Genomic DNA, 25,807 nt, shown 5'->3' on the forward strand with positions numbered 1-25,807 from the left:
ATCCCTGCAACTTCCCGCCAATTCCATACCTAAACGCTTGAAATTGCACTTATGACGTTTCTGAGCTCTTCAAGCTTAAAAATACAATTTGAGTGTTATTTTGAGCTCTCCGAGCTCAAAGAAATGGCTCTTTGAGCTCAAAAGGCTGATAGAAGTTTAATAAAACAGTATTTTTTGAATTTTCAAACTGCAATAATTTCTAAATGAATGAATCGATTTTCACGTGGTTGGCAGTATTCCACGCACTTTTTCAGAATCTATGATATACTTTTCAACACAAACTGATCGAACCGAAAATCTTAGAGAAATTTGAAACATTTACTTTTTCCGAATTTTTTCGACAACGATAACTCACGAACCAATCAACCAATTTTCACGTTCTTGGTGGCGATCGACGTGATTTTTTGAGCTCTAATAATTATTCCACTATGTTAAAAATGATCCAAAAAGAAATCTTGAAGTTATGTGAAAAAAACACTTTTTTCGAAATTTTTTCGTTTTCGATAACTCTCGAACGAATCAACCGATTTTGATGGGACTGGTGGCAATCGACGTGGTTTTTTAAGCTTAAGAGCTTATTAGTTTTTGGAATTGATCGGTAAAGCCGTTTAGAAGTTATTCCAAGAAAACGATTTTTTGAAAATTTTATTTTTGAGATGTCTCAAAATCTAGCGAATCGAATCGATTCAAATTTTTACGAAATTTAATGGCAATGATACTCTTTGGATCGCTACCTATTTCGATCCGATCGGCCGAGCCGTTCAAAAGTTATAAGAAGTTTACATACATACACACACACATACATAAATACAGCCGCACGGACACCATCGCGAGAATAGTCAGGGAAGCTTCCTAGGACCTCAAAACGTCGAGATCTGATGAAAACTCTTTTCGAAAAACGGGGTAAAAACAATAACTTCCCGATTTTTGAAAATTTTCAATTTTCTTAGCGGGAAGTTAAAAATTGACTTGACTCAAGAGCCAAACTCTTGAACCAAGAATTCCATTTTGAAGAAAATGATTTTCTTAGACCAAGAATAATTTCTTAGCTCAAGAATTTATTCTCTTGACTAAAAAAAATCATTTTCTTCAAAATAGAATTCTTGGTTCAAGAGTTTGGCTCTTGAGTCAAGTCAATTTTTTTATCAGTGTAGTTTTTATGTAGCGCTCTCTACTGTCCCACTATTTTAACCTTATTTTCTTCCAAAACAGTACTGAGTACTGCACAAATAGTAATCGGTGTTGTTTTTTTTTCTCCGTGTAAAAATAAAAAAAAACCTTTTATTTATACAAATCGCTTTGTTAGATTATATTTGAATAAAAAATAAAAATTATTCTGACGAAGGATTCATAAATGTAGTTTTATAAATTATTAATTTCTCGTCTATCAAGTAATGTTCCTATGGTTTGTAGAAAAGTTTACAGTGTGAGACAATAACTTAATACATAGTGAAACTGCAATATTTCGTATTTGAAATATAAAACTTACTGTGCAGCGCTAAACTATAATAACTTTTACACTGATTAAAAAAATTAACTTGACTTGAGAAAAATTCTTGAATCAAGAATATCATTTTGAAGAGTTTGACAAAGACAATTTTTTAGTTCAAGAATTTTTTAACTTCAATCAAGACAATAAACTTCTTAAAAATTATATTCTTTGTTCAAGAATTTTTTTTTAAATCCAATTAATTTTTTTTATCAGTGTACATTTTTGCTTGTAAAGTACCGAATTACGATTAGAACATGTAATAAATGCTAAATTATCTATCAATTATTTTTTTTTCCCTTGCAAACTCTTCAAAATAGAGCTCTTGCGGCTCAAAATTTTTTCTCTCGAATTAAGTTCATTTTTTTTTTATCGGTGTATGGTGTTTCAACTATCAAGTATACAACTTGAATGTGTGTTTCTAGCAGCTTATTTTCCGGGTAACAATGTTATTTGGAGATTATTCCTTATTTAACGGTGGTAAAAGTTTAGTGGTCTTGAGTGACGTAACGACTACACGAACTGAACAAGGACTCAGTGCAGAACAGAAGTAACATAAACTGGACGAGGGAAAAAAGCAAAAGCTGTTATTTTTATGGAGGAGAAAGTCGTAGCTATATGTCCTTAAGAGCCACGACCATGAAGCTGGCTTCACGTCCCTATTTTTGTTACGCGCCGAGAAAAACTGGCGAACAATATCGTTGAAAATTTCACTTTTTCCTTCGCTATGCCGCACGCAGACCCGGAAAAAATCCCAGGGCTACTCACGCTTTCAAGGTATATCTTGTAAAAATTAACAACTAAAAATACTTAGGTTTCTGTATAGAAGTGATCTTTTATTTTTAATTACTACAAATAATATATTTTCATCATTATTGCAATTCTAATAACATTTGCTGAATTTTTTAATTAAGCAAGTTCTTTAACTGCCAATATCAAAGAAAAAATATTCGTTTTGTAATAAAGGTTAACTTTTTAATAAGTGTTAATTTTTCTAGGCTATCGTTGAAATCCAATAAACGATGTAGTGTGCAAATTTTTGAGGATGAAATATCATAATATATATCACTTATATACTTTGAAATTGTCTGAATTATAAACTTTATGAAATGACATTGAAATTTCGATCAATTTAGATGATTATTTAATAAAATAGTATTAAAATATTTGGCAATATTGCATGAGTGCATGTTTCATATAATTCAATAATTTCAATATGAGCTCTAACACATTGATATATTTCAATAAATTTTGATAGTTTAAGAAAAATACTAACGAGTTCAGCTAGTTATAATCAGATGTATACATACTGAAACATTATATTTATTTATCTAAAAATAATTTATAAAATCATCGTGTGCAAATAAATTAATCAAATAATATTTCAGAAAATATTTTTCTCTATACGTTACCAATTCATGTATAATGACAAACTAAGGTTTCATATGTTTTTACATAGACAACCTTGGAAATGAATATAAACAGTTGAAACGCATTGTTGCCAGATCACAATTTACTATCAGTTGATTTAGATGACTCGAACGAGCTTTTTTATTTAATTTTTTTCATACGGACAAAAATAGCAATGAATAATTACAGTTTTCATAGTAAAAACATACATAAGAAGTGTAAATCTTACTGCTCAAACTGTAATTTAAGTGGCATCCACTTTCATTTCAGCTATTTTATATTTTAAATTGTGAAATTTAACCCCAGACTGGTAAACAAATGCGACCTAACAACTTTGGTCAAGTGATGAGGGATTTGCCGCAATGTTTTTAGAGCGTACAGTGTTGCCAGTTCATACACGTTTGACAAGCAGAGATTAGAGGTGTTTTCGGCAACGCCGCGGACAAAAAACTACTTACGACTCTGGTCAAGCGATGAGGAAAGCCCCGTGAATTGCCACAAATTTTTTTAAGAAATTTTTTTTCAGCAGTTTAACGTTTTCGAAAATATTTGAAAAAATTATTAATATATTCTATAATGTTTAAAGAACAAAGTCAAATTTTTTTGAATAATTTTAGTAAATATTGAAGATGTAATAAAAAAAATATAGTGGAGCGCAGCATCACGCTCATACGTTGACCAGTCTAGGGTTAAAGTATATAAATAAGAATTTCTGGAAAAGAAATCTAATTTTAACAATTTTGGAGGAAAGAACTTTTCTATTATTCGGAAAAATTGAAATAAATACTCATTATAAATTTACTTATTTAACTATTCTTTTGTCCATGTTAATTGAAAACATTTTTTTTTTTTAATTGAGTCAGTATTTCCTCTTAAAATATAAAAGAAAAATAACAAATTTATTTTGAAAAATGGTATTCCAAGAAAATAATCTCAACCTTTTAAAAAAATTAAATGAATTGAAAATTAAACGTTTTTGGATTTTTTTTTTTATTAAGAGAGGAATATTCTTGGATGTGTCATGTATGGTGTGTAGTTTTTAATACAACGTTGTTAGGATGTTGTATCCTGGTGTTCTTGAACTATTGATGTTTATTTCTCGGAGGAGCGTTCGTAGAGAGGATCGATTGGGTTCAGCTGGCCAGCTCGATTCTCGAATGAATTATCGCTCATCGGCTGTATTGCCCTTTCATTTCCAGTTATACGCGGAGCAGTGAAGCACTCTCGTATGGCTCGTATCGTATAGTACTGCCATCACCGACGTTTTCTCATCCCCCACCTACATCCCTCTTCTCCGTTCACTGCCGCGTTTGAGCTCTCCACGCCCGAGGGACGATCAGACAGCAGCTGCATCACTCCCGCGGCGTTTGAACTAACTCTCACGTTTCTCCATCTCCGTTTCATGGACTACATCATATCCTGTGGAGAATTGAATCATTGGTAAACCAAAAGAGCAAACTTCGTAATTGTTTTGATTCATTATTTTTTTAAACAAAAAAACTACTTTCGTTGTTTCCTAAACTGAAAATGTTTTAATTTAAAATTATGTACTGTCAGTTTAATTTTTTTGTAGGACTTGGTGTTGTATGAAAGTATCGTCCTTTGTAATTTATGAAAAAAAAAATTATGAAATAATCATAACATTATCAAGTTCATTAAATCATTAAAAATGACAGTTTATAACGTATCGATGTAAAACGTTGTACGTAAATTTAAATAATTCGAACAATGTCAGTGGTTATTTCTACAATTATTGTCTTTCATACAAAACAACACTGATAAAAAATTTTACTTGATTCAAAAGAAAAAATCTTGAATCAAGAATACCATTTTGAAGAAAATAATTTTCTTGAGTCAAGAGGAAAAATTCTTGAATTGAGAATAATTTCTTGGCTTAATAATTTTTTCTTGCTTCAAAATAACTTTCGTTTTCCTTAAAATTTTCTTGGCGTAAGAAATTTGTTTTTTGTGTGTATGGAAACTGGCATGGTCACTATAACTGCCGAAAAACTTAACTGATCAAGTCCATTTTGTTTTATATGCTTCTGTATTATCTAAAACTAAGTTCGTTCGAAGATCACGGTCTAATTCAATGTAGTTTAATTATTTATTTTATTTAGTTGAGTTTAGTTCATTAGCATCAAAATGATCCAATGAAGATGATTTCTTCCCTTTAATAATGCCCAGCCGTTTCAACTTGGTCCAGATGTTTGTTCCTTGAGATCCATCTTCTAAGACGTTTCTGAGATATTCATCTCGCGCATTGTTCAACTTGGTTTTTAATTCTTTTCTTTTTAATTTATACATAGTAAGTAAGTGTGAATTCCCAGTTCTGCGGGCTCGTTTATAAAGAGCATCGCGAGCATGAAGATCAGTTTTCAGTTCATGAGTTATCCATGGACTTGCTTGACGTTTCAAAGTTCTTTTATTTATTGGAGCAAAAAGATCTAATGCATCAATAACTGAATGTGAGAAGTAAGCTACAAGTTCGTTTGGATCTGAAATCACGCCATTTGGATTTGTCAGAATTAATTTTGTCCTCACCATTTCGGCTAATGCTTGATGATCACAATGTCTGAAATCTCGAAAACTAACTGATTTATTAGCTTTTTCAACTGTCTTTAGATTATAGTCGCATTGAAGATAATCATGACCTCCTATAAATGGTGACAATGATTTAGAAAAATTTCCCAGCTTCTCCTGACTATCTATGATAATCACATCTAACCACGAATCGGTTACGAATGTGTGATATGTTGAACCAAAAGGCACATTGAAAATAATAGACTCTGTGATGAATGATTTAAGATGAACTGATGCTCTGTCCGACTTTAATAGAATATTTCAAATTCGACGAAGAATTTGTTTAAAAGATCATCTTGTGGCCTTCTATAAATATAAGATACAAACACATGAGTATTTGAAGGTAAAGTAATGTCGAGCAGTATAAATTCAGGATTGTTTAGTAGATTTACTTCAGAAATGTAGAGTACTTTTGATTTGAATGAATTTAGGAGGAAGCATACTACACCACCACCTCTGACGTAACGACCAAAGTTGTCAACAAGTCCTCGATCACGGCGAATGATAGTATAGTCTTTTAGTGAGATAAAGATGTCGGGATTTAGCCAGGTCTCAACCACTGTGATAATATGTGGTTTAATTTCTGCAACCAAGAGTTCGAATTTTGCCGAATGAGCTAGATAACTATTAATATTTAAGGTGAGAAGTCTGAGAGTAGTAAGATCAGAAGTGTGATGTTCAATTAATGGCTATTCAAGTTTGTCTAGATCATACTCTGATCTTATTTGAATTTTTTCGGTGTCATCGTCCTTTTTGACATAAATTGTACTTTTGTAGACCCAAGCATATTTGAACTTTAATTTATAAATATTTGTCCTTGTGTTTGTGTGTTAAAGATATTTTTTGCACCAAGTTTATAGAGACTTGCTGAATGCTGAGGATGTTTCTGTATGACATATCTAGCAATAAGTTCATCTTTTCATCCATGTTGAAATTTGACCAATCTGGCTTGTTCACAGTTTTACTGGTTGACGAACTAGATGAAGTGGACATTGTAGAATCGACACCAATGGTAGCTGAAGTAGTTGTTTGAGGAGTAGCACCACTTGGAGATGGAAATACTGAATCTTCGCCCATTTCAATTATAGGAGGTGTCTTAGGTGATGAGTTTGCTGACTTTTATTCTGATAGTGAAGATCGACGGCGTAATGAGAGGGATAAAGGCTTACTTGTGCTCGATGTTTTGACTAACTTGGTCTGGTAACGCTGGGGACTGATTTAAAGATTTTTCACAGCAATTTCCTGGCTTTTTATTTTTCAAAACTTCCTTCAGACAACTGTGGTGATACGAACTCTTGCAAGTACTACACGTTAGGTGTGTCTGAGCAATTCTCTTGCACCTAGCACATTTCATAACAAAATTTATGAAAAACAACAATATATCAGCAAGACCATAAATTCAAATTTTAAAGTAATGCTGATCTAGGTTTGCTGGTAAATCAGAGATATTTTCACAATAGCATCAGGCTCCACCTATCTGTAGCACACGATACCATCCAAAATAATGAGGGAGATTGAAACACAATCGTGTCTATAGTAACTCCCTGTAGCCAAGTCTAATTTCACGTCGCTCAAGTCACTCTAACCTCACTTTTCGAAAATTAAATTTTAGATAATGAATAACTTCGTCCTCTTATAAGCAAATGTGATGATTTTTAGCAACCTGAGTAGGCTGCAATAAAAAGCGTGCAACAAAAATGCAGCACATGACTGAGTCGTGTAATGCACTAGACTCATTCGGGTGCGCACACGACTCAGTCTGGTGTAAACTAATTTTTCTTCCAATTTTTCTTGCACACGACTGAGACTGATGCAGAACACGAACCAGTCGGGTTTCAATTTTTCCGTGTGGACAAAGAAAATTTAAAACTCAAGTAATTGTTATTACGTAAAATATTAAATATTACGAATCGAATCGAAATTGGGGATTTTATACAATATTGAAATTTCTTCTTAGATATTTGCAAAAACTTCTAAAATGAAGATTTAGAAAAAAAAAAAAACAATTATCACGAAGGATTTAATCAACCATTTACAGAGAAACTATTGACCAAATTATATATGTCGATAGATACAATGAGTTTTTTCTCATATAACCGGAAAGTTATAGTTGTTAACATCGTTCAAATGTTCAAATGATATTAATTTGTCATTCATGTTTAATCTTCGTACATATTTAATCTTCGTACATTACTTTGTTAGTCTCATAAATTTTCTACATTCTCAAGTACGAAAACAAAAATCCAATTAGAAATTATACAAAATATAAATAAGATTTTACTAAAGTTTGATAAAATTCAAAGATTTAAATTACTCGAACAGCTCAATAAAATTACACTACCGAAAATCTTTTTTAATAATAAAAAATGCTATATGTTCTGTATAGGTAGAGGATTCGAATATTAAATCATATAGAATTACAAAATTACAGACGTGATGGGGAGTGATTTAAATGAAAAACTGGTTTTTTTTTTTATTTCCATGATTAAGAATATTAAAAAACGTTTAACGCTCCTCAGACATCTGCTATAACCATAAAAGTCATTGACTCGGCTAGAACAAGATGTTATAACTTGTAGATAGCATCTAATTAGTGTTTTTCTCTACCCTAGTTCTAAAGACGTCATTGTAAAAATGAAAGTCTTTTATATAAGTTATTCAAAGTTTAAGGCATAGTTTTTCTAAAAAAATCATCGGCTTACCATCGTTCGAAAGCCAGAAATATTTAGAAAAAAAAGATAATTTCTTTGAAAATTCGAGTAGAAATATAGCTCCATCTCTTTTCTTCCTTCAAGCAATTGGAAATATATTGTTGTACAGAGCATCAGTGAAATAGAGAGTGATTCACAGTATCTTTCCGCTTCTATAGATTTAACTTGGCTATTCACCACCCTCGAAGCACGGCTCAGCGCTGAAACGAACCAAGGAATTTCTAATATTCCTTCCAGAGTCTTGACGGCTCGTCGCAATTTTCCTCTCAGGAACTTTCCTCGTGCTTGGTATACGTGATCGTATCCCTGGGGAAACGAAGTTGGCAGGAATGAAAAAGATTGGCAGAAAAAGTTTGAACGAGGGTAGAGGCGCACCCTCAGTATTGTAACCTTTGTCCTAATACTTCCGCTACACCCAACAAAAAAAACGACGCCATACCAATCGTTTCCGTCAGTCGCCATTAGTAAATTGCATTTTCCCCTTCTCTTGTACTTTTTTCCGTCATGCTTTTTCACCCTAAATAAGCTTACAGGCTTGTGACAGCTATCAGCCTCTTTGACTCATTCAGCTTTTTTGTTGCTCAACTTAAGCTTTTTAAAATATTACTCAGTAAATATTTGAACGTCTTCCACATACTTATTCTTAAACTTTGAGGAGCGATGCTATATTTATTCATTGAAATCCATCCAGCCCCCTAGCGTTATAATTGATAATCTAGAAATACCACAATCAAATAACTTTAACGTTACATTCTAAAATCTCCGTTCTAAAATTTAACAGTATAAAATCTAATGATTTACTAATGATTAAAAAAATAACTATTTTCTTGACCTAACTCGTAATTCAGTATAAATCTTTTCGATTGGTAGAAGAAACACTTGACAAATTGGTTGACTATAAACTTCACAGATATTTTTGGCAGAAAATATTTATTTTACACATGGTGATGCCTTTTAAAAGAAATTCTTAAAAATAATTTTTTCAACTGTAAGTGCTAAGTATAATAAAAAAAACGATTCAAATGTAATACACTAAAAAAAAAATTTAACTTGATTCATAAGAAAAATTTTTCAACCACAAAAATCACTTTGAAGACTTTCATTGCTTTAAATAAAGTATAAATTTGCGTAAATCAAGAAAAATTTCTCAGTTCAAGAATTTTTCTACTTAAATCAAGGTGATGAACTTTAAATGATTGTCTCGATTCAACAATTTTGCTCTTGAATTAAATTATTCTTTTATCTGTGTAGTTATTGTACTAAAAATTTAGATTCAAAAATTTAAAATAATTTAATAAAATAAAATTATTTTTTAACTCATACTTCACGGAGAAAAAGGTAAAATTGAGTCAAGAAATTTCTTCGAAGGACGCTTTGGAACGAGGAGATTTTTTTAAAACAACTCCAGCAAAGATAATTTTCGTTTTCCTGAATATTTTTTTGAGTGAAAATATTGACTTAGTTCAAGACATTTTCTTCTTGATTTGAGACTATAGAACTTAATTAAACCAATTTTTTTATCAGTATAAATATTTTTTGCTCGACAGGCAGAAAGCGTCAACTTTCGGCCCGCTGCGCTAAACGAAAGTGCCGCTTCCTGCCTTCGTCGAGCAAAAAAATAGTATACACTCCACGGGAAGTAAATAAAAAAAGCCTCAGATCACATGTTTGTCAACCTCGGCTTCGCTTCGGCCGACAATTACATGTGATCTGAGACATTTCTTACTTTACTTCCCTAGCTGTGTAATATACTATTTCTTGAACGAAATTATACGTCTAAGGTCAATAAAACCAACTGATCAAGACGATTTAATTTTTCGTAATTTTTTCTTGGTTAAAGTTATATTTTTTTGTTCTCCCGTTGAGTACCATCAGCATGACATATCTTCAATTATTACATTATATTTATGATAGAAATTGTATTTTTCAAATTTTTACTGAATATTTGTTTATTTATTATTCTATTGATAAGTACACTGTAAAAAATTAGCGGAGTGAACGCGGAGTGAATGAAGAGTGAATGATTTTTAATTGATTCACTCCCAGTGGGAGTGATATTTACTCCGAGAAGGAGTTAATTTTTATTAATAATAAAATTCACTCCGCATTCACTCCCAAAATAAATGAATTTAGAAATAAATAAATTTTCGTAAAGAAAATAATTTTATGAACCGTTCTTATATTTAATTATTAAAAATTTAATTTATTATTTTTAATAATATTTCATTTTAATTATTATAATGTTTTTATTTATTTTTTTTTATAAATTAATTATAATTAAAAATTGTCAAATGTCTCAACAATAAAATTTGAAATTTTTTTTTATATTCAATATCTCAAATAATTAATAAAAAAAAAATATGTAGATATATATATATATATATATATATATATATATATATATACTAGCGGACCCGACAGATGTTGTCATGTACACACGTCTTAAATTTAGAAATTTTAGGAATGAGCTTGTATAGTTAAAAACATCATTAGTTAACAATATGCAATGGGCATTCTTCAATAATTAACATTTTCATAAATATAAGTCCATTATGATTTTATACTCATCGAGACCTTTCATTTGAGTACCAACATGAATTTTTTCATATATCTTATATATATGATATTTATAAAATATATGAAAAGTGCATGTGGGTAGTCAAAGTCAACAACAATTTATAAATAAAAAATCTATTAAATAAATATTTTCCCGTGGACTGAATTGTGAATCTAAACCATTCTGGAATTCATCGGAAGACACAAAAAATTTCATTAAAATCGGTTCAGCGGTTTAGGAGGAGTTCAGTGAAACTCACGCACTGAAGAAATATATATATATATATAAAGATTAATTAATTAATTTTGAGATTTTTTTTGTAGAACGGAAATTCATCCTTATTTTATTTATTTTAAAAACTCCGAACGCGGATATTTTTCGGAGTGAAATTCGAAATCACTCTGAAATCACTCCGCAAATAAAAACTCCGGATTCACTTCCTACGCGGAGTGATTAATTACTTCACTCCGGAACTCCGAGTGATGGGAGTGAAATTCACTCCCGATTCACTCCGGATTTTTTACAGTGTATCGGTCATTTTTATTTTTCTAGTAATTTTTGAATCACCTGTCACCTAAATAAAAAAAAAATTTTTTTTTGTTGTTGAAAAACCATTATAAATACTTGCAAATAATTTTTATTATTGTTTCCGAAAACATCTTTCAATCTTCTGATTTTTTGTTGCTGAGATATTGGTGTTTGGTTATTTTATCGTTGGTTGGAATGTTAAGGAACCCAAATTATTATGTGCATAAAATTTCACTGCTAGGGTAATCAAAAACAATAATCGTTGAGTAAATAGGAGTCAAAGCATGATAACAACTAATTAAATGTAAAAAAAAAAAAAAAAAAAAAAAACGATAAAGTAAAACATAAAATTGAAATTTGGCGAATCAACGGCTCATCTAAGCTCACTAAAGGGTGGTTGCTACGGTGGATGATATGCGTGGATATACAGCAGTGGTGAATTTAGCACAAAAGAGAGTAGGAAAATAAAAGGCAACGAGAAAGACGAAGAATGAATGAGAGCAGCAAACCTCCGCGTGGAATACGACCCGAGGAATATTTACTGCCATCTTCTCTCCCACTTACCCGCAGATTCACTGTCGGAGTTGTAAACACCTCTTAACTGTATAGAGATTGTATCTGGTCGGTCCCGTCCGCGTCCTTTAACCGTTTCTACGAATATGTAATGAATGAGTGAAGAATAATTAATTATTTCACACTTATTTTTTTACATTACCTTTTTTAATTCATAAATCTTTATATAAAATCTGTAATTAAAAATAATTAATAAAATAAATTTAACTTTGTTTCATAATGATTTTATTTACCTAAATATCTTTCTACTAAAAATATATGCTTCAATATACTTAACCGTAATTTTTATGTCATTTATCGTAATTTATGACCTTTTATAGCTGTAATTTATTGTTTGTATAACCATCATAGTCGTATTCTGGGTTACACCTGATCAATCAAAAGAGGTTTACTTGTATTAATGTTACATGTTACACTTTTATTGAATTCACTCATTGGCCTTGTCACTTAACGTGTTATGAATATTATCATGCCGTCTGCATACGTTAACTGTCTCGTTGATTTTAAACATGTATAATCCATGTATGTAAACTGTTTAAAATTATAAACATTCGATACATTTAAACTACCAATTAACCACCAGTATTTTAACTATCTATCTGTTTACTAACATTTTATCTTTTATTACCCGCTTGTTAAATTATAAAAGTAAATAACTCTATAAACACATGCATGGAAAATTTTCTTAACTCAAGAGAATACTCAAAAAAAAGGAAAATATTTTTATTCAAGGAAATATTTTCTTGACATTGAAAAATTTTGTTCAAAAATTAAAAATAATTATACGGAAAAAGTTAATTACACTTCATTATGTTATAAAATAATTATAAAATATATAGTCGTAGAGTCGTATTATATATAGTCGTATAGTCTATATGGTCGGATAGAAATAAACTTTTTCTAAATCCAAAACGAGAAATTCAACTCAAAAAAATTATTCTTTTAGTTCAAGACAATCATGCAACTCTATTTTAATCCATGTGAAATTGTTTTGTTAGTTGGCTCCCTTTACCTATCTCGCATAATTTTATGATCGCAGAGATTTGAACTGAGTTTAAATCCTATGCAGCTTTCTTTATTCATTATTTTAGAATTATCCAGACATTTTTACCACAAAATTGACAAAATGATTTTCTTCTTTTAGTATTTATATCTTTAGCTATAAACATCAATTTTTTGCGCTTTTTTGTGAAAGTTTCTTACTTACTAATTAGTAACAAATTTTTTAAGAATTAATTGCTTAATTAAACGTATTTGGTATTATTTTAATAAAATTTTCTTGGCTAATAATAAGGATTTTAGTTCTATAAAAAATTTATGAAGATAATTTTCTTGGCTCCTAAAAGAATATCGAGTATTAAATATTTTCTGTGAGTGTAATTCTTATAAAAGTTTGGAAAATCCAAAAGTGCACGTCTTATAACGCTCATTCATCACAAAAAAAAAAAAATAAAATAAGATAAAACTGAGATTATCGGAAGCAGCGCCTATGTGTGGCCAAATATTGAACTATTTCTTTTTAAATATATATATAGATATACACAAAAGACTATTTACTGTTAATGAATTTATTCATTTTTTAAATAAACTACATCGAATTTGACGGTAATTTTCATTAGGCTGTCACTCAGAATGATACTGAAGCGAATGAAAAAAAAAATGGACTCAAAAATTGAAGTTTTTTCGGCGTTATCGTGGCCACATACATCACCTGCACATACAGACAACCAGACATCCACCGAATTTTTTTTCAAAACGGTTTTTTTTTATACTATCTAAAAAAAATAGTGTTTTTTAAAGTATCTAGTGTCATAAAAAAGTGTTCTTGTTGATATTTGTTAACTCATTTAATACTCAAAGTGCAAAAAAGATCGGATAAAAGCAATCTAAGCCGAGATAATTGCTTGATCTTGAGAGGCTGAGAGTAAAGCACTACTCGAACGCTTCGCGTTATGAGACGTGCAATAACAACAACACATATTTAGCATAGCTATTTTTATGCATACTTTTAAAGCATAAAATATGAATACAATAATGACAAAATTTTTAACATATTCTTTTGAAGGTATTGTGTTTTCTTTTTTTTCACAAGTTCATAATAAAATTTGATGTTTTTGTAATATTATATATTATACCCAGAACTAGCTTGATGTTCATGCAATTATTTTGTCTACACAAAAAAAAAATTAACTTGAATCAAGAAAATTATTCCGAACAGATTCATGATTTTGATTTAAGTAAAAAAATTCTTGAACTGAAAAATTTTTTTTGACTTCAATAAATTGTTCTTGATTCAAGATTTTTTTCTTGATTCAAATTTATTTTTTCTTTAATGTAAACAGTAAAAAATTTTTTGTCATTATGTAAAGTGTAAAATATTAAAAATTTTAGTGCGTTGATTCAACAAAACCGTTTGTGTTATTTGATCGATCCGTTTGACAACACACTAAAATGTTATTCGATACTTAAGTAACACTGTTTATATGTTACTTTAACACAGAGCTGTCTTACTCTTAACAAAGAGGTATGTTATTTTTAATTTGTAACAAATTAAATGTTGAAATGGACTTAGAAATAATCGAACTTTGTAGAATAGTGGCATCACCGATAAATCAATTTATTTATTCAGAGGAAATATTTCCTTGAATATTCTGAGCCAACATCATCAGGTTAAATCTATAAAATAATAATTCCTTATCAACATTTATATGTCATACTAGCATCTATTCTACATTGAGAAAACTTTTTACAAATTTTGAGTTGAAAAATTAAAAAATACGGTTAACAATAATTAAATGAAAATTCCATTCTTAAACAAACTGCAAACATCAATACTCCTGGATGAATAACAAAAATCTGAAACAATTTGAAATACGAAATAAAATGTAGTCAGCCAAAGAAGGTCAAGCCCAAAACATTATAAGCCATAAGGTAAAAGCCCCAATTATTGACGCTATTAGAGACGAAGTTATGATTTCATTTTTTTTAAGCAATCAAATATAAATATCGTTGAATTTTGTTTGTGGTAATGTCTTAAGTAATGTTTTAACTAATCAATTTCTTTTTTTAAAATAATAATCACTGATATTTACTAATTAATTTTAAATAATTAAATAGATGATCTGGATACACCAGTTATTGACGGGTTAAAAAAGTGATTGATCTAATTATTGACGTACCGTAAACCCAATTATTGACGCCCCTGCTGCACATGCGTCGAATCATTTGGTTAGATTCTTATTTATCAAAGCTTGATATAAAGTTATCAATATTATTAAAGTTAATTAATAATAAATTCTATGAATAATTAATTATAATTAAAATATAACAATTTATTTAAAAATAATTTATTGAAAACTTTTAACATGTATAACAACAATCACGATAGTTAAATATATTTATTAAGACTATGTTATCACATCAAACTTATTAAATAGTTATTCAGTATTGAAACCTGATAAAACTGCAGGTTTTTTTTAAAATTTTTTTATTTGTTTTGGTTTTTTAATTATTTGTTCTTTCTTGACTTTTTTTTTAGCATCCAATTCAGCTTGCTTTGCTGCTCTTTTCTCAAGTCTAATTCTTTTAGCCTCTTCTTTTAATCGTTGTTTCTCTTCAGCATTTTCTTGACGTTTTCTTTTACGTTCAGCTAGTTCTTGTTTTTTTCTTTCGGATTCTTCTTGTTTACGACGATGATATGCTCTCCACTCCTCAGATGTTGTTGCAGATGGTACTTGTTCTTTCGATTGTCGAGATTTTTTAATATTTTTTTTAGGCTTTGGCCAAAACAAAGCATTTTTAAAGGGAGATGAAATGCCTTCAGGTATGATCCGGTTGTCCTCAATATTACCACGATTATCTATAAATTAACAATAAAGTGATATTAATATTTATCATATTTAAGATATGAACATTGATTCAAGAGTAGATAAAAAATTATACGCATGCAATTCTTACCTAATTTTTCTGGACTCAAATGACCATGATCTGTCTCATTAAAAGGAAAAATTAAGAGATCATCATCGTGCTCTTGACTCAAAAGATCTTGAGGAATTTCAGCAGTCTCAAGACTGTCTACGACTTCAATAACCAATTCATTCACATTGCCTAAAGTTGACTCTTCAGCATTTTCATTTTCTTTAGGTTCTGTAGCGCTACTAGGAACAACCCTTGAAATTTGCTTACCAACGTCGGTTGTGATGTGACTAATCGGAGTACCTTTAGAGAAAGGAGGATTGGAAAAGAAGATGTTATGATTGGAAATAATACAAAATATATGCATAGGAAAACTAAAATAAAAATGAATAAGGAATAAAGAGAAATTACGATAACGATGTCGGATATTCAACCAAACATTGAACAAGCTCTGATGCTGAATTTCGTCATCCCAAATTCCTGAAGATTCACACGCATAGAATTTAGCCAATAGTTTTTCATCGATATCTTTTTCAAACAGAGTTAAATAATCATTTTCTTTTAATTTGTTGGTATCAGCCGATGAGCTACTTTGATTTGATGTATTAATAGGTAGGTCAATTTTATCTAATGCTTCTTTTAAGACTGATGCACAATTTTCTCTTCTCATGGAACTGCCGTCATGGTTCATTCGCCAGTCAATTACACACTCTTTGTATTTTGCTTTTAAAGGCTTGAAGAACGCAACGTCAAGAAGTTGCATGACATGAGTAGCGTTTGGGTAGAGAGCGATTAATTCAATTTGATGATCTGTACAAAAATTACTTAGTTCCATAGTTAAATGAGAAGAGTGCCCATCTATGTATAAGATTACTGGCCGTTCAATATTTTCCTTCGTAAGCCAAGGTTCAAACACGTTACTGATGTACTCATAAAACGTTTCGCTAGTCATCCATCCATTTTCAGACTTGCCAATTGCCCAAGAATTTGGGATGTTTGCGGATATTGATGAAGGAAGTCTTTCATAATTAAAGACCACCATTGGAGGTGCTAGAGTTCCTTTAGCATTAGCGACAAACAGTACTGTAAGGGCTTCTTTTTCATTATTGCCGATATGAGTGTAAACATTCTTGTCCCCTTTTTGAACCAAAACATAATCGTTCTTAGGATTTAATTGAAACGCTGATTCATCCCCATTGAAAATCCTTTCTGGGCCAACATCTTTTAATTTTTTCTTCTAAATAAGAACTATTGTCACTGTACCATTTACGAACTGCATGTTCTGATAATGAAGAGCGACTGTAAGTCAAATTTTGTGAAACTCTCTGTTGAAACATCCAACGTACCAATTGGTTCTCTTCATCTTCAGTTAATACCGTTGATGGACCATTATTTTTATTTAATGGAGATTTTCCACTATTTTTGTACGAAATAGTACTCCTTGGAATCCCGAACTCCTTACTCACACTCGTGATAGACCGTCCAGATTTCACCGCTGATAACGCTAAATCCAACTGAACGTAATTGTATTATTTTCTAAGTTTTTCATGAGATTTTTTACCTTTAGTCATGACCTAGAACAATTTAATGTATTATTTAATTGTCAGTAGATTTGATACGAGAATTAAATACAAAAAATAATAGCGGTTGCCATTTACTTTTAATTATCTAAACTAATAATTACAATGTGTTTATTTTTACCCATCCACAATTAATAATAATATTAATTATCACTGTCAAAATGACTATTGTATTTATAATTATTACATTTGTTAATAATAAATTTTTTTCTTTATGTTTACATTTGAAAAAAAATTAGGTTAGTTTTTAATTTTATTTAATACATAGTAAACTTGATAATATTTTTCACTCACCTTTTTTTAAGAACAAAACTGCATACAATATTTAATTTTTAAATAAAATAATAAAACAATCAATGTTTTAATTAATAATAATTGATTGAAACTTATTCAACACCAAAACACGCCGAATCATTTGACAGTTAAAAGCTTTGTATATAATCGCGTAACGTATTTTATACTTAAAAAGAAAAGCGTCATGGCGCTGTCGACTGGCTGTCAATATGGGATTCACGATAAAAATTATGATCTAATTATTGACTCCCATTATTTAAATATTATAAAGCATACAATTAATTTCGATTATTTAATTTTATGAATATTTCATATATTATTAATTATAAAAAAAAATAAATCATATAATTACATGAAAAAATTAATTTAAACTCGGCAGTTAAAAAAAATGCTTTTCTAACCAAAGTTGTTAAGAAAATAGACGCTCGTAAGCTGATTTGATGAACTGGTGCTAATTTTATTTTTTTTTATTAATTAATATTTAATATTTGGAACTGAAAGTGATTTTTTTCAATTTTTTAATTAATTAGAATTTAATAAAAATTTATTTGATCGTTATTATTATCACAGATAATTTAATATATTTAAAAATAAGTTAGGGTGTCAATATTAAGACCCCCGTCAATAATTGGGGCTTTTACCTTATTTACTTTTATTCTCATGAATAAAATAAATAAACGATGCCTTTTAACTTATAATTCAACGACAGAGTACTGAAATTTTCAAAATGAGGTGGAATTTTCGATTTATAAATAGCGACTCTAGTGTAGCAAGTTACTGAATCCTTCACTATGCTAATAGAAAAATTAATTTTATTGAACTAGAAAAATCTCGAATCAAGAAAATCCTTTTTAAGTATTTTATTGCCGTGAATTAAGTACTCCCTAAACATGAATTAGTGAAAATTCACTGGAATAAGTGAATATTCACTTTTTCCAAGTGCTAATCGAACCACAGTGGACTATTCACTTATTCAAGTGAATTTTTACTAATTCATGTTTAGAAAGTAGAAAAATTGTTAAATCAAGTAAAATTTACTTGAAACCAAGAAACATTGACTAATTTAAGTATGTTTTGGCTTGATTAAAAATGAGTCCATTCTACAAAATGATTTTCTTGGTTTGAGACTTTTTCTTTTTAATCAAATCAATTTTTCTTACATTGTACTGAATAACTGGAGTTAAACAACATGAAATAAAACAAAAGATCGATTTCTTAAGTCATTCAATAAGCAATATTATCGATAAGATTATTTGATGATAGATATAGTTGAAATAAATACTAATAGATGACATGCATAAAATATTAAGAATATGGTGAACGTTAACGCTTTAGTCGAAAAAGATTTTATAGCGCCATCGCTATAAAGGAAGACGCGGAGATGTACGAGATGTAGAAAGAGCGAAGAGATAAATAGAAGGAGACGGCGCAATCCACTAAATCAATACTCTGCCATCGCTCCAACGCGGGTTTATCCCCTCACTCCCAAACTCACCCTTGGTATAGTCTCTCTCTCTTCTTCGCATCGCTCACTTTGCACACCACCCAAAGACCCTCCTTTCAACTCACTTCCCCGGTCCGTGACAAGCCACCCTTTGCTTTACCCCCGTCACGCTCTCAAGCGAAACTTGCCCGGCTTCGCAGCCGCTTCTGCCTCCGTCTCCGCCACTTCTCCGATCCTACCGTAACTCCCGTGCGGCTATTCTCGCAGAGAGTCTGCCACTACAGCTGGATTTCTGCTATACGTCTACATGGTTAGGCCAGGGTCGAAGTTAGTGGACTTGTGGCCACGATATATAAGCTACCATATAATTCGTCTATCTATACTCCTTCTTATTCGTCATCCAGTCTTATCTTGACATTTTACATTTACACAAACATTGTTTTGCTTGTTAATTTTGCCTTAAACTCACATCATATTCTGTAATAATATTTTTCTTTAACTAAAAGAAAAAATGAACTAAACCATTTATATTTAAGCAACAATGGACAGCGAAGTGGTGAAAATGGGTTTACAGTATCGAGCGATTCATAAATTGAAAATAATAGAATTCGAATGTGAGTCCCTGCGCGATACGACTGAGTGAATTTAAACGAGATTCAGCCAGTGGTGCTCATTGAGAGCGAAACGTGAAGAAGATTAATAGTCGATTGTGGATAAAAGATAAAAAATTCTTCAATATAATCTAATCATGAATTTTAAAATCGTTTATTCAAGTTTTTGCAACTAGAAAAAAACTGCTTGGTTCAAGAAAAAAATTCCCTCAAAATTTCACTCATGTTTCAAGTGATTTAGTTCTCTCTTAATTCGAAATATCGACGGTACTTTGGTAAAACCTTGTATCTCTCATTTAAAATATATAGAAGATACGTGGCTTCACCAAAGTACCATCTATATTCACTCGTTAATCAAATAAATAAAACTCTTGGATGAATACACAGAAAAAAAAAATTAAATTGAATCAAGAGAAAAATTCTTGAACCAAGAAAATAATTTTGAAAAGTTGCATTGTCTTGAATTAAGACAAAAATTCTTTAATTAAGTAAAATTTACTTAAACCAAGAAAAATTTCTTAGTTTAAGAATTTTTCTACTCAAATCAAGAAGATAAAGTTCTTCAAAATTATTTATATAATTCAAGTAAATTTTTTTTTCTGTGTAGTAAAAAATTTTCCATTCACTCTCTAAGCATGAATATTACGAATCCAACAAAGTACTTCACTGTTTTCGAATAAGATACACAAAAACAAGATTCAACCCAAAAATTTTTCGGAAGACCTAAGTTATCTTGGAATAAATATTTTCCTGAGTCGAGAAAATTAGTTCTTCTATCAAAAAATTTTTCCTTCTGTGCAAGAATTTCTTACTCTTGAATTAAGATATGCGGTAACATCAATTCGAGGTATTATCGAATTATTTCTAAAATACCACACATTCTTAAATTTTTATTATTTCATAAATTATAGTAAAAAGTTTAGAATTTGCTTCAAAATGTGTTGATAAGTAAAATTTTCACTATGGCATCCAGGTTCTATAAATCGTACTTTACACTATAACTTTTCAATTTTTCTTTTTTCCACATTTTCTTTAATCAAGATACTTTTTTTGTCAGCGTAACTTGCTGCAGCAAAGTAGTAAACATAATTTAGTCCGGCAATAGAATATCATTGAGCAAATAAAGATCGTAAAACACTCATCAGGAAAATAGGTCAACTTTAGCGACGCATATGTTTGATATGCAAGGGTCAGTACTTATGCTTGCAGACATCGCGGTTGTATCTGCGATCGTGAGATACAGAGCCGGCTATCAAAAGAGAAGGAATTATGGGCTGTCACTACATAACTGTAGGAAGTAAGTAGGGAGGAAAGTGACAAAAAAAAGAGATAAAGAAAGCGCAGAACATCCTAAGAGGCAACTTAACTTTACTGGTAGAATCAGAAAGTCTCTTCGTTGTGGCTTTATCTCTCTCTCTGATGACTATGAGCATAGGTGCCGGCTGGACAAGCGCTTTCACAAGCGTATTCATAAATTTAATATATATGGCTTTTATTATGCGCTTTTCAAAGGTAGCTACTACCATCCCGTGACATCGCTCAATGTTTTTATAACCGACGTTATCGTATTCCAAACATCAGTATATTTTGTATATAAATTCAAGTATTTCCTTATTTTTATCATAATTGTTGTTTTTATTTTAATCATCATTGTAAATAAGGTGAATCATTGAAACCATGAAATTCAACGTAAAATGAAAAACAAAGTTCGTGAGCAACAATAAAGTAGAAAAAACATGTTCACTCAGAATAAGAGAGAAATAAAATTGCAAGTTTTAAAGAAGTTTAATTACACGGGTTGGCAACTTTCATCTTTGCTTCACAGCCGATATATAGTCCTTGTCCATTTTCTTGGCATAAAATACTATTTATACTGTTGTGTTTTTCCCCGTTACGATTCTTTCACTTGTAAGAAAATATAAACCTATGGTTATGTTAAATTTTAGATTTTTTTTGCTTTTATTTTTAAAAATAATGAATATAAAGAGAGAAAAAGCAAAAGCACGAAATATCGTATGTATATTCATATATGCAAGAGGTTTAATACTGAATCCAGCGCTTTCAAGAATAACTTTTATGATTTTAATCGAAGTTAGCTTGGTTTGAATATTAATAATAATATTGAAATATGACAAGGATTTTAAATGTAATTTAACTAAAAGTTCAGTTTGTTTATTATGAGTGTCTGAAGAAGTATCAATATAGTATACAAAATGTTGCAACCAATAATTCAAAACTAAATCACCTGATCCTTCATCCTCGTATCGAGTTTATATATTATTAATAATCTTTGGAGAATTTATGAACGTAAAAATCGTTTGCCGATTTTTTATCATCAATTTTCTTGTTTTTAAATTTTCATTTTTGTAAAGCTGTTATCAGAAAATTTTCTAAAAAAAATGGAATGATATTGAATTAATTTCTAATACATTTTTCTTTGTTGAGGAATAGAAAGTTTTGCTAAATTAATTCAAAATATTCACCCTGATAAAAAAGTTAACTTGACTCAAGAGAAAAAATCTTACACAAAAAATATCATTTTGAAGAAAATTATTTTCTTGAGTCAAAAAAAAATTCTTGATCCTAGAAATTATTCTTGGGCTTAAGTAAATTTTTCTTGATTTAAGATTTTTCTCTTGAAGGAAATTAACTTTTTTATCATTACATAATTTACATTTGATATTAATAATTGACGAATAATTGGTTGTTAAAGCGAAGAACATTGTATATATCCGTTATCGACATTGCTTAAATCAATCTTTTTTCAAGTAAGTAGGTTCATATCTCATTTTCGATCATCTTGTATGAAAAAGGGAGTGTGTGTATATAATGATATGTACATATATATGTAATATATAAGCGAAGGAGTATCAGCTGCTCTGCCATATTATGCCAAAACTCGGTAACTTTATTTTTTTACTGGTAACAATGTGAAGTGATATTCTCTTATAATTTTCACAGAAAAACAACTAACCATTAAAATTAATTAGATTTATTTATTGAGTTAATTGCTAATTACATTAATTAATTACACGGTGAATAATTACATGGCGATTGAAATTTCTAAGTGCTATTCCTCGAAAAATTTTTTTTCTAATTAATCTTTTTTTACTATGGTGAGCTATTATACCATTACAAGGGAGAAAGAGAGAAGTGATATAAACCGACAAAAATTTAGGTATCAATTACTTCAAGTTATCATACATTTTAAATGACCAATTTCATCCCTCCTTGTGTTTGTACTGGATAGCAATAATTTCAGATAATTTCTCAAATTGTTTATTAAATTAAAATTTAAATCAACGAATAATTCTGTAGACTTATTTTTAAAAACTGAAAATTGTCAGAGTTAAGCTCTATTTTCTGTACACAACACAATAGAAAGAATGTTTTCATTTTAACCAAAATAATTTTCGTTTTGTTGAATAATTTTTTGAGTCAAAAAAATCTGCTCTTTAACGAAAAATTTCTTCTTTGTGTGTGCAGATTTTGTTTCATTTTTTTAAATTAATATTAAGTGTTTAGAAGAAAATCAAAAATTTAAACGGACAATAAGTATTTGATCTGCTAGATATTTTATTTTAAGCCTTATTAACTGAAAAGGCCGTTAATTATGAACATCCGCATGAAAATGTGATGAAATAGAAGCAATAATGACATTTTTATTGGGATAAAATTTATGAACCTATTGTAAAGTTCATACATCACAATAAGGTTAAGATTTAGTTTTTGATAAATAGCATGTGCAGTAAGTTTCTACAAGCGACACTTATTTACATAAAAAAAAAAAAAAAAAAAATAAAATAAAATAAAAATTAACTTCAGTTAAATATTTTTGATTACCAGAAAAAATTCTGTAGATATATTAAATATTCAAATGTTGTTTGATTGCTCGTTATCGATATCAGCAACTAGTTATTAATGATAATAACTATATATACTTAATATTTGAATTATTATGATTTTTATTTGAGTTAGTTATACTTGAATTATGAGTTATGACAACTATTCACTCTTATTCTAAATGTGTTTGACTAGTTATGTTTACTCTTTATACAAAAAATTTTTCACGGTGACGTAAAATTTATGAAGGATGACCTGATTCACAGTAGGTATAGACAGACAGTAGGTAAACCCCGGCGACAGCTTTAATGTAATATAGAACTCAGTACTATGCTAAATAGTAATGATATGCATTTCACTTTAAGTCACTGCATATTATATTTTCTAAACAGTTATGAATGTGTTGCTCACGTAACAACAGTCGTTAGTACAATATAAACTGTAACATGCTGCACACAGACCTCTATGGATATTATTCAAAATTTTACCTACATTGGTATAAATAGTAAAACATAAGTCACTGTTCGGAAAAAAAAAGTTTTCAATGCCTTGCCATTTTTTTGAATTTAATTTTTCAAACCCTCGTGCGATTGTGATAAAATATAGGATTTAAAAGTGTTTTTTTTTTGTAGTGTAAAAAAAAATTCAGCATTTATAGCAAAAATGAAAAAAGCATCTCACACTATAGCGAATAAATATTTATGAAACCCAAGTTTTTATATAGCCAGTTACTGGTATTATTTCTTATACCTGCGCGTGTGTAAACTGTAACTAGGAGACTATGTTGCTGAGGTTCAAAAAAAGCTTAGCGCTCGTCATTAAACCACCACTATACATTCTTCGTTGATTTAAAGTGTGCAATTATTTATTATAGTGCATTTAGTTGAGATTGTAGAATATGATTGAATTAAATGATGTTATTTTTTGTTGCAGGTAAGAATCTTCGGAAGTCTTTGTAAATACCGGCTAGAATATTTTCACGCAATGGTGAGTACGTGAAAATAAAAAACAAAAGATTGATAAATAATTACAATGAAACAATTAAATCTTTTGTTAGATTATCCTTTCGGGGAAATTGTTTCTTTTGTTTTATTAATAAATTTAAATATTTATTATTAACATTCACTGATGAATTAATAATTGAAAGCTTCAACGTCTACTCGGCCAACTTATCGCACTATGATTGTAAGAAGCTTTTTAAGTTAAAAGGATAAATTTTAGTTATAAAAAGAAGCATTTATGTAAAAATATAAATTTCTGACGCCTACAATAATATGATTGTCAGTATTGAAACGTTTATCTCTGTTTTATTCTATTTAGTTAATTTAATTAATAATCTTAATTGCTTGTGATTTTTTGATACCGGAAGGATTCTATTTTATTGTTTTTTTTTATTTGATACTAGTATTTATATAAAAATTCTATTCATAATGCTATTTTTTATACATTGATTTTTGCAAGAAAACGAAGATTGTTTTTTGATAAATTCATTATAAACTCACACAGTATTTACAAAGATTCGAAGAGTACGTGAAATTTTGAGGTGTGTAGTAAAAGAATTAGTTTTGGTCGTGCCTTGGGTCAAAAGGTTATTGGTGCGAAGGGTTGTGAGTACACTGAGAAAATAGTTTGTTTGGCTCAAATGCGCAGTTTTATTTGAAATAAATTAAAAATATATATTTAATGTTAACAAATTTCTTTTATTCAAATATATATTACTTTAAATCAAATACTACCTCATTTTGGTTTATTTAACTGAGTCGACTCATTTATTTCATTTAAATAAAGATTTGTTAACTATTAACAAATCTCACTTTAAGTAAATTACGCTTGGTGTCGCTACGGTCGCCACTGTTATTTCTCGACGTGATTTGTAAAAAATAAATAATGAAAATTAACTCAGTTTACAATTTCAGTATAATTAATAATTCCAAAAGAATTGCCCATTTAACCCCAAACGTTCGATATGTCTACTTTTACTACTTTCCTAACCTAAAACTAAAAATCATTGCTTTGAGTATATTGAAACATACCATTTATTTATAGTTAACAAATCTGATTTGGTTGAAATTTATCATTGTCAGCACCAAAGAATTATTTGTTAACTATAAACAAATCTGAATTTCATTCAAATATACTGTAACTTTGTCTCTAATAAATCAATTTATTTGTATCAAATAAATATTTCTTGTGATATTTAAATAAGAGATTTATTTATAGTTAACGAGCCTCATTTCATTTAAATGAACTGTTTTCTCAGTGTATGTAT

General features: G+C 29.6%; 1 protein-coding gene across 5 annotated transcripts in view; it reads left to right on the plus strand.

The window, feature by feature from the left end:
* The window catches only part of LOC123274034 (homeotic protein antennapedia-like), a 194,003-nt gene that overhangs the window by 102,107 nt on the left and 66,089 nt on the right, over window positions 1-25,807 (plus strand). For 4 of the 5 annotated variants that reach the window (XM_044741547.1, XM_044741552.1, XM_044741535.1 and 1 more), the window contains one exon: window positions 24,472-24,525. The exons of the other annotated variant lie outside the window; for it this stretch is intronic. The gene's annotated coding sequence lies outside the window, so the exon portion shown is untranslated. The remainder of the gene's footprint in view (window positions 1-24,471; window positions 24,526-25,807) is intronic. 5 annotated transcript variants of the gene reach the window in all.

The sequence above is a fragment of the Cotesia glomerata genome, linkage group LG1 (assembly GCF_020080835.1).
Source record: "Cotesia glomerata isolate CgM1 linkage group LG1, MPM_Cglom_v2.3, whole genome shotgun sequence".
Classification (NCBI taxonomy): Eukaryota; Metazoa; Arthropoda; class Insecta; order Hymenoptera; family Braconidae; genus Cotesia; species Cotesia glomerata.